We start from the raw sequence: 13,502 nt of genomic DNA on the forward strand, positions 1-13,502 counted from the left end.
CTTAAGCAAACTCCTTAATAACATTTAAAAAAACACAAGAAAAAAGCAAGAAAATTTTTTATAGGGCTGTATCTCCTAAACCATGCGTCGTAGCGCAAAAATAATAAAATGTTCGTTCCTCTGTAAGTAACTTTTAATTAATATGAAATAAAAACAAAAGAAAAAACAAAAAAAACTTTGTATTGCGGTATCTCTTAAACCGTGCGACGTAGCGCAAAAATAATAACATTTTCGTTCCCCTTAAGGACCCCACGCACCGATAACCTATCACATTAGGACATGAAACAATCATCATCATCAATTTTTATTATTATTTCATTGCATGTTTAAGATAAGCACTATACATACCTCGGCGTGAAAAGGGGTTGTCGGCCTCATAACTATCCGGCCTCACTACGTTCGGTCGTCTATATGCATTCGGCCGGCAACCCCTTACTTCCCAGCCTCTGTAGTAATGTACTATAGTGTTGCTGTACATTGCGGGCCGAATTAAAGCAAACACTATATATACACCGTGTTTTTATTGAATTCCGTTAACTTCGGGGTATGGTTAAGTACGTTTAAGAAAACTAAATGGCATAAGTAGTTAATTTTGAAAAAAAAAATTGTTTTTGCTTTTTTTTTTCAGAAAAAATAATATTAAAAAGTAATTAAATGTAGCATATAGCGTTTTTGTAACACGGGCATTACATTTAACTAAACCAAACAATTGAAATCTATGACATATCAATGTCAATTCGAACATCGATCGACCGAGATTTTACTTAAGTTTAGTAGCAAATGTATGAACTCATTCTAAACACTAATCAATATGTAAACCGGCCTTAAGGCAAGTGTACAAGCTTGTAGAGGCCTTATAGGAAAAAATCTTCGAAATGGAGTTAATTAGAATATCGGTGTCTTTGGGAAAGTTTCTTGATTTAAGCTCAGGTATGTACCCTTGAAATTAACGGAAATCAAAAAAAACACGGTGTATACAGGATGTCCCTAGCCATTGGACAAAGCCGAAATGTACATATGCATTAGGGTATTTAGAACCAGTATACAAAGTAACATAACAACTTTTGACAAATGTCATCATTGCCGCACATTTTCAAACAACTTGTCAAAAGCACTGCCAATTATTAATACAGTATGTTTCTTTTTGTTGTTGATTATTGGAAATAACTTTTGTTTGATAAAATATTTTTTTATCTTTTGTTCTAATAAAAAAAATATTACCGTTAGAGCATTTCTGAGTAGTAAACCCTACGTGGGATTTCAGGGTTTGTCCAATGGCTAAGGTCACCTTGTATATATACCGGGTGTGGCCTGTAACACTGTAACATAGCAAAATTCGCAATACATTGCGTCTTAGAATAAACTTTAAAGTGTGTTAAAAATCAAACCACAAGTTAGTTTTAAAAGTTGCTGAACAAATGTTGGTCAGTATGAGGAGTACAGCCTACAGTTAAATTTTTTGCTCGTATTACAGGCCACACCCGGTATCATCATATATATAAAATTGAAAAACCAGAACGGGATAAAAAACGAGCGAAGAAGAGAGATGGCGCCTTACAAATTTCTAAAAAAGTTTTTGACACGTATCTCGAATACAACGCACGTATGATAAGAAAAAACTGTTTAAATCTATTATCTACATATGAGAATAAAACTAGAACATAAAAACTATCGCTTTCGATGCGTATTTAATTTACAATAAGGAAAATAAATTTTCATAACAATCTTCATTTTACGACTTCGACCATTTCTCGGGAACTCTCGGTTGCTTTCGTTTGGCGGTGCTACAGATTAGACCAAATAATCCGTAAGTTAAAGTAAACTAAATTATGTTTGTCATGTTGGTATACAGGTATTTCTGAGCTTTTTTACACGAAGTAAAATAAAAAGTGCTGTCAACCTCAACCTCAGCATACTCTTTATTATACTGTGACCTCAGTCTATAGCCCATACGAGTGACTTAAAATGCCTGCTTATGCCATATATGACTTATCAATCAAATTCATATTATCATATTATTAATAATTTGTACTTTGTTGTTTTAAATTTCTTTTTGAGTTAGGTACATTATTCAGATGACTTTCACGGCTTCGGCAAACATTGCCATTCGTTCGGGGAACGGGCTGCCGAGATGGGCCAAAAATACAAAGTTGATAGTAAGTTATAATGTAGGTAGATAAAGTGCATGCTCAGATATTTTTGAGCAACCTGATGAAAATAAGCAAATGTACAGTCAGCAGTCAGCCAAATATCGTAATATAACTTTGTTGCCATAGAAATAAGGAGCTGTTCCGATATAGTGGCGAAATACTGAGAGACCAAAGCGGCTAAGCTTCATGTGGCTGGGACACTTCTTTAGAGAGAATGGGAGAGGATCGTGCCGTGAAGAGAGCGTACTTGGGACAACAAAATGGGAGACGCCCGAGTGGACGTCCTAGGTACCGCTGAAACGACGTAGTTGCTCTAGACCTGCTCAACCTCGGCCATGGCGTTGGCGACTGGCGAGAGCTATCGCAAGACCGAGAAACATGGCGTGATCTGGTGTCGGAGGCCAGGACTCCCTTTGGGTCGTTGCGTCACCGTAGCCATAGTAAGTAATGTTAATATCCAGAAAGGGAAATGGGGACTCACAACGTTTGTATGAAAAGGCGATTTATGGGCGGTGGTCGTCCATATTCGTCTTAAGGCGGAAATTAATCTATTGAACATTTTTACAACATACAACTAGGCTTAAAAAAAAAACGTAGTTGAAAAAATACAATATTGCCTTTTATCAAATCACATAATTTTTGAGAAATTTGCGAAATCAGTTATCCAAATAACGGCTACAAATAAGAAATCCCTATCACAGTTATAATGAAGAAATAAACTCACCTATAACACGAACATCTCATTATTATCGTCAATATTTTACCTCATTGAATTTGAACTTCATGCTTACTTCTGCGGTGTTCTTAACCCTTCTGCATGATTTTTTCATTTTGCCCGAAATGAATATATTTGTCACGTAATTGTTTGCTGATTCTGGGAAAAAAATAGTAAAAAAAATATAATATCGATTTTTACTGAGAAAACAGAGTGTTAAACTTTGCATAGGCTAAATCGTATATTTATGTAAATATATAATTGTCAGTAAGAGATATATGAAAAATCTTAGTACCTGTACCTACCATCAGAATGGTACACTATTTGTGATATAATACAATTACAAACTCCGAAAAAACGCCCAAAATAACATGCTGAAAATCATCAACTTCTGGGTTTTTCCAAATTTTCCGATATTTCGTCTTGAAACAAATGTAATTTTTTTAATTAAAATACTTCGTAAATTTAAGTAAAAAATCGGAAATAGGATTAGTGTTGAAAGTTGACAATCTTAAAAACCGGCCAAGTGCGAGTCGAACTCGCAAACGAAGGGTTCCGTACCATTATCTATAAAAACGGTCACCCATCCAAGTACTGACCCCGCCCGACGTTGCTTAACTTCGGTCAAAAATCACGTTTGTTGTATGGGAGCCCCACTTAAATCTTTATTTTATTCTGTTTTTAGTATTTGTTGTTATAGCGGTAACAGAAATACATCATCTGTGAAAATTTCAACTGTCAGTAAAAACTAACATAAAAACTAGTTTGATGTATTCAAAAGGTACTTAAATACACAATACAGTACGTAGCGGCCTCCTTTTTAGGGATCCGTACCCAAAGGGTAAAACGGGAGCCTATTACTAAGACTCCGCTGTCCGTCCGTCCGTCTGTCACCAGGCTGTATCTCACGAACCGTGATAGCTAGACAGCTGAAATTTTCACAAATGATGTATTCCTGTTGCCGCTATAACAACAAACACTAAAAACGGAATAAAATAAAGATTTAAGTGGGGCTCCCATACAACAAACCGGCCGAAGTTAAGCAACGTCGGGCGGGGTCAGTACTTGGATGGGTGACCGTTTTTATAGATAATGGTACGGAACCCTTCGTGTGCGAGTCCGACTCGCACTTGGCCAATTTTTTAACCTTTTGAACGCCAAACGGTGCATCCGTTTGCCGTGCCACTGACGCCACAGGGGTAAAATTTAGTTTTGTGACTAAATAATGCCAACCTAAGTGGGGTGTTTTTCAGTAGATTTTCATCAAAAAACGATCGACGTCAAATGCCGTCTTTGGCGTCGTTGTCACGATTTTGCGTTGACGTCAATTGCCGTCTGTGGCGTTCAAAAGGTTAAATACCTGTCGTTAAATTTAAATAATCACGATTCTTTAGCAGTGGCGCTAGTGTGCACGTTGATGGGCTCTTAATTATTCTAAAATATGAAAGTATCTCATCATGTACACGGTCATGTATTAGGGGCATGGCATTACGTAACGGCAGGCGTGTCTCACTCCGCGATTTCGTCGCTTTGCTACAGGTAGCTAAAAGTACATCCGTTCGGCCCCAATTTTGGGGTTTGCCATAAGCCGCGCGTGCCGCTGTCGCCACCTAGCGGCCATATCTGTGCTGATCGTAACAGACGCGTTTTGAGAGAGAGTGAGTCTTCTGTACTTAGTACTATTATTTATTCTGTGGTAACGGTGACATAGCTCGTTCAAATGAAATTCAAAAATATTAACACATCTGCCTTTATTTAAATAAGTAAATTATAATTACGTACTAGGTACAATATTTAATCAACAGTTAGGTATTTGTTTAGAATTTATAAAGCGTTTACGCTCAAAACGTCCTGCTGGCCTTTTATAACGTGGATGAACCTATTATATTTTTTGGTGTTAATTACATACTTCATGAAATAACTTATAACTCGGCAAATATAATTAGAGTTAGTCATTGTGAATCTACTGGCCAGGACCGTAAGGTTAATGATTACTAAACATTAATTATATGTAGCGTTTTGAAAAAATTTAAAGGGTTTAGTTTAGATTTAGAATATCGAACCAAGTACAGTCGCCTTCACTAATATGTTACACAACGAAGGCCGCAAATATGTGACGCGCTCTTATTTATTGCACTACAAATAAGATTGTGTCAGATATTTTTGCCACCTTCGTTGTGTAAAATATTATAGCTGGTGACTGTACCTGGGAAGCAATACGCTAGTTACGTTAAAAATAAACTAGCAGTACCTACGGCGGTCGGAGGTCAGTGCTACCTGCTTCTGCATCAAGAGTATTCGCCTGGGGCGTTTCTTACGTAACCAATGCATAATAATAATACGCTTTCAGATCATCATGCATATTGGATTCAAAATATTATTTACGATGATGATTTCTTTTAGACCATTAATTGTCGGTTAACACTTATCCCCCATGGATCACATGGTATCTCCTAAGGTTCTCTTTATCATTGGCCTTTGTTAAATAAGTACCTGAATGCTCTTTACAAGTCACCAGGCCAACTGGACGCTCTGCCCTAACGCTTACAAGACTAAAATAACTCAAAATACAACGAAACTGTTCATAATGAAAAAGTATGGGTTGCTTAGAATGTTTCAGTCGTAGAATTTATTAGAATTCATCAAATTATTTAACCAATTTGTAAATATATTTCACATTTATTTTAACTACAATAATGTCAACTAACAATACACTCATGTGCCGGGGTTACACTTTCAAATAGGTTTGCAAAGTCATTAAGCAATTTAAGCAGGGAAACAAATTGCCGCTGTTCTCGGACGGACACTAAATACCTATTATGCTACAAATAGGCCTTTCGGTAGGTATACGTAAGCATAAGTAGATTTGACTTAAATGCACAGCTTAGTTTTAGCAGATTAAGCACTTTCCAGCAGTGTTGTTTGGTCTTTAGATCCCCAACCTTACACCACCACAATAAGGAGTCCGATCAATCAAAGACATTACCTAAAAGTCAACAAATCACTTATGCCTGTATAAAAAGTAGGTGAATATGTATTAGGTACGCGGAAGAATGGGGAATATTAGGCAAAGCTCTGCGTAGGTGGCACCTTTGTGGCACATACAGTAAACAAACCACATTGACACATCACACGTCACGTCAATCACATGGCCTACCGCGAAACAAGAAAATCGAAATTTCGTTATCTAATCTCTCTATCACTCTTGCATATCGAGCGATAAAGAGGCAGACAACTAAACTTCGATTTTCGCGTTTACCGTTGTTAACAAACCGCCTTGATGTATCAATGTCATATTTGATTGTCTGTGAATACTTGTCAAAAAACAGTTTAAGGCACAGTATGTATAAGTTAGTCTATGAATTTACTGAGTCGGTAGTGCTGCACTCTGGCGGCAGAACATTGCAGCAATATCCCCTATTGTTTTCTTCAGAAAACGGAACAAATTGGATCGCATCGCAAAACTTATAATAAGTTTTGCGATGCTTAGTACTTTAAGAATCCTGGGCAGTTTTACACTAAAAAAGTACAAAATCGATAAACCCTTCTTAAACCCCGACATTTAACCGTACCGGTCCATATATAGGCTACTGTGATTACAGGCAAAAATTAGTAGCTATATTACAAGGTAGCAAAGGTTACCTACGAAATTTCATAGCGTAAATGTACGTGCCATTAATTTTATGTTTTACTTATTATTACCAAAAAACCTTCTTTGACGTTTGTAGGCAGCCATTAATAACGGGTAATTCCCAATTTCCCATTGGGTAACCACCAAGTTGTAACCAGTGGTAACAACTTGGTGGTAACTAGTGGGATTAACACTGAATAACATTGTTTATTTAGAGGTTGAAAAATTAATTAGAGGAAGAAAATGGAAGGTACTTGTCCTTATTCCTTTAGTTTTAGAATCAAATGAGGATTACCGAATTAATATTGGACATTGTCGTCGGCTGCTATGTAAAGAATAATCACGTGCCAATTAAATAGCTACAACATAACCAAATTGATTGCTATCTTATATCTAGTAGAAAGAAATGTATACAAATGACACATTGCCTAATTTTATTTCTTACACTTATAACAATGGCTGATGCAGACCAGAAATAAAATACATCGAATACTGTGCATCACTGAGATCATTCCGAAACTTAACCTAGTTAACATATTTTTTTTAGTAAATTAATATAAATCAAATACGGATGACCGACACCAATGATTAAACCGCACGAAAAGTTCGTTAAGTTTATCCGCATTTGCTATACATTACAAGTAATGATCTATTTGTTTCTATTGATTTATCATAAAATATATTTCACGTTTAAATACTATTGCTTAAAATTAGGAATAAATAGTTGTTTTATTAGCACATCACCAAATCCAGGCCATAAAAATATGTAAAGGAAATGCCACATAGTACACAGTGACAACATGGATGTTCATAGCGGACAATCTAAACATCTCTATTAAAATACACGTGTACCATGCAATTTTCTATAGGCGCTGTAGTGTTACACTAAGGTATATATAGTAAATGCTTAAATATAGGTACCTACATGTATACATACATTGAGATTCTTATAGTGTACAAAATACATATTTTATATTTATTTTGCACTTAAATCATACAAGCGTTGCTATTAGTTAAAACATATGTAGCTAATAATTACTTACATTAAAATATCTTCCTCTTAATAGATACCTACATGTTATAGACATCTTACCTTCACTTACATTATACACTTGTGTCCTTTCCCTTTTCGATTTTTTTCCAGGTTTTACACTATTAACAAGCATTATAATAACTGTCAATGGAATACATATTTAAAATATTACATACAATGCGAACAGTTTGGATATATAGTTTTATTTTTATAGTCAAGACATCGGTTCGTCTTATATATTTGTAGGTAACTCAATTAGTCGCGCTGATATTATATTCGTCGTTAAACTAGGTACTTTTCACGTTTACGTTACGTTTTACCCAGTCGCATACCATTTACTTACGGAGAAGGAAGTAAAGTTAACATTCGAGCATACTTAATACTTGCTTCATTTAAGCATTACTTATTGTAGCCTGCCTGCAGTAGGGTATACTTATTTATTATTAATAAAATTCCCTACATATATCCATAAATGCTTTACATCATTTCATCCCAATGGATCATACCTATTGTAATATAAGGGATAGAGTATGATTTTTTTTTCCAGTATTGTCTTTCAAACCTATTGATTCGTGCTTGTAATAAACATGTTGAATGGTGTGTTTGTACTTATTTATCAACCATGACATGTGTAAATGGCGTTTGAATAACCCGTTGAAAACTGAAATCAGTTCACTTCATGTTTAATTGTTGTTTTCATTATTTTAAACTTTCTATACTTCTAAATTACTTATGTTTGAATATGTTTGTCCGCATATATTATGCCCTTAAAATTGGGATAAGTAATTATAAACTAATTCGTAATAACTTCGTAAATGATATAGCAGCGCCCTCTGATATAGTTATAGGTCCCTTTACACCGTAACAGCAACTAACAATCTGTTTAATTAAGTACACGCATAAATATATATTGCCGTCCCGTTCGCACAGTGGCATTGACCGCCGGCATCATCGATGAGACAGCAATATGTATAATTAGGCGCATGCGATAGAGATAGCTGGAAATAGCGGGTCAATGCAATGTACTTGGCGTCCTTAGCTTAGGATTAGGAGATAAGATACTATTATCGTTATACCGTCGGTAAAATATTTAGAGTCTATTCGGAAAGAGAAGAGTGGTAGAATTTATGGGCTCCCTTACATTCCACGACTCTTCTCTTTCCGCACAGACTCTATGAAGAGAAATAATTTTCCAAAAAGGTTAGGCTATACATATTTACTGATACTTTCATCCGTAATATCTATTGGGGGTAGGCAAAGGCATGCAGATTATTTATCCAATAGGTACATAAACATGTGGTATTAAAAATTAAGTATTTATTAAGTAGGCTAAATACTAAAATATTTACAATGACATAAAAGATATTCTCAGCAATCAAGCAACAGAATGGTTATAAAAATAGGACCTACATAATATTAAGTACTTCCATTTAGGTTCGTATCCCTGTTGGAGCTGGTAACAAGGCTACCTATGAACTGAAAATATTGGAGTAAGTAGGTAGCAATTTGGCAATTCAGTTATAAGGTTAAAAATCTATTTAATCTTGATAAATTTACAATAATAATATATTTTTCTCAAAAATGGACGGCAAAGTCGACTTTGCCGTTTAAAAAATAGGTCGCGAAGCGCGTAGTTTATGGTCAGTCAAAAATTAAAAAGTTAAAAACATTGCAGTCTTGATTTTGGGACTGCAATGTTACATACAAATTCCATTATTTGTCGAGTTCCAAACTTTTTAAAAGTTGAAATGGCCATATCAAATGAAGGCACAGGCCCATTAAACAGCCAAACAGATGATTAGTACCGCGACTATTTAGCTGTCTCAAATAGGTTGGCGTATTTTCGGCAGAAACATACACTTCACTTTTTTATTAAAAAAATAAAAAGACGGCAAAGCTAATTTTTTCAATTGTTTCTACTTTTTCTGTGAAAATATATACGTAAGAACGTTGCTCTTGTAAAATATGTCTATGATATTTATATTTCTTGCACCATTTTTGACAAAAGCACTATATATGACTCGGCTGGAAGGCTACTTGCTGGCTTCGGATTCAATTAAACGGACTCCCAAGGTCGTCCGTTTAAAACGAATCCTCAGCCTGCAAGTAGCGACTTCCGAGCCTCGACAATAATGTACTATTAATGAAAGTTGTTGTTATCATTTTACACAACTCAAAAAAAAACAATTAAAAATGTCTAAGCTCACCGTCCCAGTTGATTCTTCTGTCTGACCGAAAATATTGCTACTCTACACGTTTTACAAAGTACGTTGCGGTGATGCTCCTCAAAACGGAGTGAAACATGTCGCTTTAATATGTCTGTGCCTGCTTGGCAGTATTTTTGTACATAACTGAAAAATAATATATGCAATGTTAACTCACATTACATTCCTGCAAAACTGCACATTTATCGAACCCGCGTTCGCGTGTGACTATAATTTCAAATAGCTTAGTTTAAAAATTTCTTCGTGAGCTATGTTTTATGAAATATATATTTTTATGTTTTCAAGATATTAAATACTTGCTACATGTTAGGTTGTGATGCTGCTTGTTACCAAGTAATGGTCCATCGATACATAACAATTCGTTTTAAGAATTATTGCCGAAGACTATTATGATAAACAAAACATATTCTTACGACGTGCTAGACATGATTGACGAGCCATATACGAGTAAGCTGCTCTTAAAGGAACGAGTGTTAAAAGAACTCATCTCAAGAGCCGCTAATTATCTGCAAGTTTTTGGAAGTAAATACAAAAAGGAAATTGTATATATAGCTCACAATTTTTCATTGCGTGTTAATGTAAATTGGTTACAGATACCAAAGAGTTATTGATTATAAAAGAGATATGAAGTCTAAGAAAAATTGTTAGCCGAGTTTGACATCTGAAGTAGATTTTTTTGTACACGTGATTGTCAAACGTCGTCTTCTGACAATAAGGATTACCCCATAATCCATGCAGAGCTGTACAGCTCCTTCCACAATGGTTATCAATTTCAAACCACATTTTTTTTCTTACATGTTTCAATCTTTTCTACAGTCAACAACTCTTTGTATCTAGTTGGTAAGCAAGGAGCGCGTTCTAAAGAAATACGATCATTAATGCAATTCCATTGTTATACCACTAAAAAAGTTTTTGACAGAAAAGACAACGACAACTTTAACTGACAACGGAAAGCGACCAACGATTATCAGAGGCTTCTAGACGTGTTTAGAGTGCATTTCAATAAAAAGATAAAATAATATTACCCCAACCCTAAATATAGACTAAATTCGTTAAAACGCCTATAATGAATAAAACGAGAATAGTGTGTCTGTGTGAGTATGAAAAAGAGAGAGGTGTTCGTAGTAGATACGTGTTCGTAGATTAGCAAAATTTTCCTATTGGTGTAAAGCCAGGAAATTAGAACAGAGCTATATTTCTTTCAAAGCAATAGTGGTCTAAGATCCCACATATATGGTCGACCTTCACCAATCTGTCTGACGGATGAAACTATGAAAATATGAAAGAAAATATGTTCCAGAACATAAATAAATAGGGTTGCCTAAAGAAATATGGTCAAGGCTATTTTTAATAAATTTTTGAAAAATAATTTTTTTCGCCAAAGGGTCTAACAGGCTAAGCGAACAAGAAGTGCCCCCAACGACGGATTTGGTCATTATTTCAGGTGGTGTACTGGCAGGTCCTAAGAACACTCTATGCTTAATATCAGTCCTCGATCTTCTTTTGTTTTCAAGTTATTCAGGATAATGTAAAATCATCAGTGTATCATTGAAAGTGTCATATTTTGTAAACTGTTCAAGTTAGATTAACCAAACAAGATTATATTTGACAACAATAAAATATACTACGTAATTAATATGTTTAACCTGCATCATGTCCTTATACTTCATTATAAAAAAAAAAACATTTTATTTTTCTTCTCATTATTTTTTATACTATTCGCGGAGGTACACCTACAAAAAATATATGCATGAGTAGCCACTAATACCCACTACATACACATATAAAAATATTTGCATAAATCTTCGTGCGTCATTAAAAAAAAAAATAATCGAACAAGGATCTCGGAAACGACTAACGATTTCGATGAAATTTGCTATATGGGTGTTTTCGGGGGCGATAAATTGATTTTGCTAGGTCTTATCTCTGGGAAAACGCGCATTTTTGAGTTTATTTATGTTTAGAGCCAGAGAGAGGACATGATGCAGGTTAAACATATTCATTTTGTAGTCTATTTTATTGTTGTCAAATATAATTTTGTTTGGTTAATCTAACTTGAACAGTTTACAAAATATGACACTTTCAATGATACGCTGATTATTTTATATTATCCTGAATAACTCGAAAACAAAAGAAGATCGAGGACTGATATTAAGCATAGAGTGTTCTTAGGACCTGCCAGTACACCACCTGAAAGAATGACCAAATCGTCGTTGGGAGCACTTCTTGTTCGCTTAGCCTGCTAGACCCTTTCACCGATTTGTCTCACGAACGAAATAAGTTTCAATGGAAAGTATACAACTTGTACAACATAAATCAACTAGGTTGCCTATCTTTTTCCGGTCACTATTATGTGGTTGCCGTGTTTAAAGAGGTGATTTTATATCGATTATTGCACTCATCTGTCTGACGCTTGAATTATACATCAAAATGATGGTAATTTTATTGCAAATACTCGTACAATGGCATAGGGTTGCCTGCGAAAATCCGGTCACAAATAAGGGTTGCCAGGCTTTTAATTAAAATAAGAAGGGAAGACTTTTAGCGATAACTCATAAACGGCTTAACTGATCCAGTTTGTTTTAATTTTAATTTTATTTGATTGAGTTTTTTAAGCACTATTTTCATGATTTTTTCCATATTTTTTTGGACAGGTGGTTCAAAAGTGAGAAGGAAAAACCTTTCTTTTTTTCTTTCTAAACGATTATTTCCGAAATGATTCACTTTATCAAGAAATGTTGTTTAAAGACCCCTATTTATTTTAAAAGGCCTATCTAACGACACCCCACAGCCCCACACTATAAGGTTGAAACGATAAAAAAATTGTCACACACATTTTGTTTCTTTCAAAGCGATTATTTCCGAAAATATTCACTTTATCAAAAAATGTTCTTCTAAAACCCCTATTCATTTTTAAAGACCTTTCCAACAACATCCCACACCATAGGGTTGACACGAAAAAAAAAATCCTCACGTACATTTTGTTTCTTTCGAGGCGATTATTTCCTAAAATATTCACTTTATCAAAAAATGTTTTGTAAAAAGACCATATTTTTTTCAAAAGACCTATCCAACGACATGTCACACACACACGACATGTGTGGGTTGAAGCGAAAAAAATGGTCACATACATTTTTTATCTTTTTTTTCGTTTGACACCTATGTTGTAAGATGTCATTTGATATGAGTTTTAAAATAAATAGGGTTCTTCAAAAAATATTTTTTTATCGTTTCAACCTTATAGTGTGGGGTATCGTTGGATAGGGGTCTTTAAACAACATTTCTTCATAAAGTGAATCATTTCGGAAATAATCGTTTAGAAAGAAAAAAAAGGTTTTTCCTTCTAAATTTTGAACCATCTATCCAAAAAATATGAAAAAAATCATAAAAATATTGCTTAAAAACTCAATCAAATAAAATTAAAACAAACTTGATCAGTTAAGCCGTTTATGCGTTATCGCTAAAAGTATGATTCTTATTTTAATTAAAAGCCTGGCAACCCTTATTTGTGACCGGACTTTCGCAGGCAACCCTATACCATTGTATTTGCAATAAAATTACCATTATTTTGATGTATAATTCAAGCGTCAGACAGATGAGTGCAATTAACGATATAAAATCACCTCTTTAAACACGGCAACCACATAATAGTGACCGGAAAAAGATAGGCAAACTAGTTGATTTACGTTGTACAAGTTGTATACTTTCCATTGAAACTTATTTCGTTCATCAGACAAATCGGTGAAAT

Source organism: Cydia splendana, chromosome Z, assembly GCF_910591565.1.
Source record: "Cydia splendana chromosome Z, ilCydSple1.2, whole genome shotgun sequence".
NCBI lineage: Eukaryota > Metazoa > Arthropoda > Insecta > Lepidoptera > Tortricidae > Cydia > Cydia splendana.